We start from the raw sequence: 4,884 nt of genomic DNA on the forward strand, positions 1-4,884 counted from the left end.
GCTGAGTGAAGTGAGCAGAACCAGGAGAACACTGTACACAGTAACAGCCCACACTGTGTGATGGTCAGCTATGATAGACTTGGCTCTTCTCAGCAGTGGAATGATGCAAGACAACTCCAAAGGACTCATGATAGAAAATGTTCTTCACATCCAGAAAAAAGAACTGTGGACTCTGACTGCAGATTGAAACATACTGTTCTACTTTTTAGTGTTTTTTTTCTTTTTGAGGTTTTTCCCTTTGTGTTCTGATTCTTCTTTCACAACATGACTATGTAGAAATATGTTTAATGTGATTGTACATATATAGCCTATATCAGATGCCTTCTGTCTTGGGGAGGGAAGGGAGAGAGGGAGGAAAATTTGGAATTAAAAAGTGTATGAACAAATGTGGAAAAATTATCTTTAGGGCAGCTAGATGGCGCAGTGATTAGAGCACTGGTCCTGGATTCAGGAGAACCAGAGTTCAAATCCGACCTCAGACACTTGACACTTACTAGCTGTGTGGCCCGGGGCAAGTCACTTATCCCAGTTGCCCCACAAAATAAAAAAGAAAAGAAAAGAAAATTATCTTTACATGTAACTGGAAAATAATAAAATACTTTTATGATAAATAAAATAAAATTTAATTCAATTAAAATATTAACCAGGGTTTGGTTTTTTTTTCATAAAACAACTCAGTGTTATTTATTAATTCAATAGCTTTCTCACATTCAGTTTTATTAATGTCACCTTTAATTTCTCAGAATTTCCAATTTGATGTTTAATTGGGGATTTAATTTGTTCTTTTCTAAGTTTTAAAAATTGCATATCCAATCCATTGATCTACTCTGCCTCTATTCTACTGATGTAAGCATTTAGAGATATACATTTCTCTCTGATTACTGCTTTTGTTGCATCCCATAAGTTTTGGGTTTGCATCCCATTACTTATATAATGATTTATTGTTTCTATGTTTTGTTCTTGATTCACTCCTTTAAGATTAGGTTATTAGTCTCCAATTAAATTTTTTTTTTTGGTGAGGCAATTGGGTTAAGTGACTTGCCCAGGGTCACACAGCTAGCAAGTGTCAAGTGTCTGAGGCTGGATTTGAACTCAGGTCCTTCTGAATCCAGAGGTGATACTCTATCCACTGTGCCACCTAGCTGCCCCCTCCAATTAATTTTTGTTTTTTATTTTTTTTGCAGGGCAATGGGGTTAAGTGACTTGCCCAGGGTCACACAGCTAGTAAGCCTCAAGTGCCTAAGGCCGGATTTGAACTCAGGTACTCCTGAATCCGGGCCGGTGCTTTATCCACTGCGCCAACCTAGCTGCCCCTCCTCCAATTAATTTTTAATCTGTGTTTCCATGGTCCTTTTTATTAAATGTGATTTTTATGTCTTGTGATCTGAAAAGGATACATTAATATTCTGCTTTTTTGCATTTGGCTATCAGACACTTATGCCCTAATATATGGTCAGTTTTTGTAAATGAGCTATATACTGCTGAGAAAAGGTATATTCCGTTTTATTACTGTTTAATTCTCTCCATGTGTCTATCATACTAGCTTGTGTAAGGTTCTATTCATCTCCTTGACTTCTTTCTTATTGTATGTCTGGATTAGATTTCTCCAGTTCTGAGATGGGAATCTTGAAGTACCCTATTATTATAGTTTGTTTATCCATTCCCCCTGTACTTCATTTACTTTTTCCTTCAAAACTTTGGATTCTAAAGCATTTTGGTGCATATGTGTTTAGTATTGATATTACTTCATTATTGTTGGTATCTTTTAACATGTTGGAGTTTTCCCTGATTATCTCTTTTAATTAAACCCATTTTAGCTTGTACTTTGACAGAGATCATGATTGCTACCCCTGCTTTTTTTTTTTTAACATGAGCTGAAGCATAATAAATTCTACTCCAGCCCTTTATTGTTACTCCATATGTGTATCTCACTTTAAAATATTGTCTTTCTTTTGAATAGCATATTGTTGGCCTTCTGCTTTTTGATCCATTTGCCTATCTATTCCCATTTTCTTCTTTTCTTTTCTTTTTGTGGGACAATGAGGGTTAAGTGACTTGCCCAGGGTCACACAGCTCATAAGTGTCAAGTGTCTGAGGCCCGATCTGAACTCAGGTCCTGCTGAATCAGGGCCAATCACTTTGTCCACTGCGACACTTAGCTGCCCCTACCCCTTCACTTCTTCTTTTTTTTTTTTTTTGGCAGGGCAATGGGGGTTAAGTGACTTGCCCAGGGTCACACAGCTAGTAAGTGTCAAGTGTCTGAGGGGGCCGGATTTTAACTGCAAGTACTCCTGAATCTAGGGCCGGTGCTTAACCCACTGCGCCACCACCTAGCCACCCCCACTTTCAAAGTTATAATTACTAGTTTTGTATCCTACTTCATCCTACTTCCCCCACTGTTTTGTCCTTCCTTCTCTCTTTTTTGCCCTCTCTCCTCAGATATCTAATTTACCTGTGACCACTGCCTCCCTAATCCATACCCCTTCTGAGTCCTTATCCTGTCCTTTTGTTCTCCTATTTCTTTTTGTTCTATTTCTTTTTAAAATATTTTTCACATAGTAGTATTTTATTTTTCCCAATCACATGTAAAGATTGTTTCAACATTCTTTTTTTTTTTGTTTTTTGTTTGGGGGCAGGGCAATGAGGGTTAAGTGACTTGCCCAGGGTCACACAGCTAGTAAGTGCCCACGTGTCCTGAGGTTGGATTTGAACTCTGGTCCTCCTGGATCTAGGCTGGTGCTTTATCCACTTAGCCACCTAGCTGCCCTCAACATTCATTTTTGTAAGATTTTGAGTCCCACATTTTTCTCCCTGCCTTCTCCCAAGACAACAAGCAATCTGATATAGGTTAATCATCTTTCCACATTAGTCATGTTGTGAAAGAAAATCACAACAGAAGGAGAAAACTACGAGAAAGAAAAAACAAAACCAAGTGAAAATAGTATGGCTTAATCTGTATTCATATCCCAAAATTCTTTTTCTGGCTTTGGATAGCATTTCCCATCATGAGTCTTTCAGAATTGTTTGGGATCATTGTATTGCTGAGAAGAGCTAAGTCTATCATAGTTAATCATCATCATACAACATTGCTGTTACTGTGGATACTGTTCTCACTGGTTTTTGCTCATTTCATGTAAGTCTTTCCAGTTTTTCTGAAATCTGCCTGCTCATCATTTATTTATTTATTTATTTTGTTGGCGGGGCAATGGGGGTTAAGTGACTTGCCAGGTCACACAGCTAGTAAGTGTCAAGTGTCTGAGGCCGGATTTGAACTCAGGTACTCCTGAATCCAGGCCGGTGCTTTTATCCACTTCGCCACCTAGCCGCCCCTCATCATTTCTTATAGCACAACAGTGTTCCATTACTTTCATATGCCACAACTTGTTCTCAGCCCTTCCCTAACTGATGGGCATCCCCTCAATTTCCAGATCTTTGCTGCCACAAAAGAGCTGCTATAAATGTTTTTCGACATGTGGCCCTTTTCCCTTTTTTTGATCTCTTTTGGGATACAGACCTAGTAGTGGTATTGCTCAGGTCAAAGGTAGGCACAGTTTTAACATTTTTTTAATTTAAAAATTTTACATTTTTAAAATTTTGAGTAGAATTTTATTCTCCAAAATATATGTAAAAACAAAATTTTAACATCAATTAAAAAAAAAAATTTGTGTTCCAACTTCTCTTCACCCCTCCATTCCCACCCTCCAACCACAAGAACTCAAGCAATTCAAAATAAGTTATACATGAGTAGTCATGGAAAAATTCCCATATTAGCTAGTGAGAGAAACAGTCAAAAAACTCAAAACTTCAGATTAAGGAATTGTCAAAGAGGAAATGAAAAAAAATTTTTTTTAATGGTTTTCCATCTGTTTTCAGATACTATCAGTTCTTTCTCTGCAGATGGGCTGCAATCTTCATAAGTCTTTCAGCGGTTATATTGGATCATTGCCTTGCTGAAAATAGCCACATGCTTCCCATCAGATCATCCCCCACTATTGCTGTTTTTTTGTATACAGTACATTCACTCTGCTTCAGTTCATGTAGGTCTTTCCAGGTTTTTCTGACAGTATCCTGTTCATCATAACCTTTATATAGGGGCAGCTAGGTGGTGCCGTGGATAGAGCACTGGCCCTGGAGTCAGGAGTACCTGAGTTCAAATTCCCGTCCCTCAGACACTTAACACTTACTAGCTGTGTGACCCTGGCAAGTCACTTAACCCAATTGCCTCACACAAAAAAAAAAAAACAAAACAAAAAAAACCCCTTATATAGTACCTTAAAGCTTGACAGAGAATTTTCTTCATAAAAGCCCAGCCAAAGTAGGTACCATACGTTTTGCATATAATCAATCATCATAACTATTTCCCTCCATCCCACTCCCTTCCCAGTGACATTTACTCTATCTTCTTTTTACCTGTTCCTCCTCAGAGGTGTTTTACTTCTGACTATCCTCTCCCTCGCTCTGTACTTCCCTTTTTTCACCCTTCCTTTCTTATCCTCTTCCCCTCCTATTTTCCTGCAGGGTTAAATAGATTGCTCCTCCCAATGGGTATGAAAGGCTATTCCCTCCATGAGCCCACTCCAATGAGATCAGGGGTCCCTGAGAGCTAATTCTGTGTTCTAAATTTTTCTTCCTCCTCCCCTCCCCTCAACCCTCCCTATGAGATCAAGCCATTCGTATGTCATACTGGTGCAGTAATGCAGAACATCTTCATCTTCCTTGAAAGTGTTTGCTTTTTACTGCCTCTCCCTCAATCTGCCCTTCCTCCTTCCCTTCTCTCCCCCGCCCCACCTTTCTCCCTCCCCCCAGGGCAAAAATATATTACTATAACCTACTTGAGTATGTATGTTAGTCCTTCTTGAGCCAATTCTGATGATATTAAGGTTT

Source organism: Dromiciops gliroides, chromosome 3, assembly GCF_019393635.1.
Source record: "Dromiciops gliroides isolate mDroGli1 chromosome 3, mDroGli1.pri, whole genome shotgun sequence".
Lineage (NCBI taxonomy): Eukaryota > Metazoa > Chordata > Mammalia > Microbiotheria > Microbiotheriidae > Dromiciops > Dromiciops gliroides.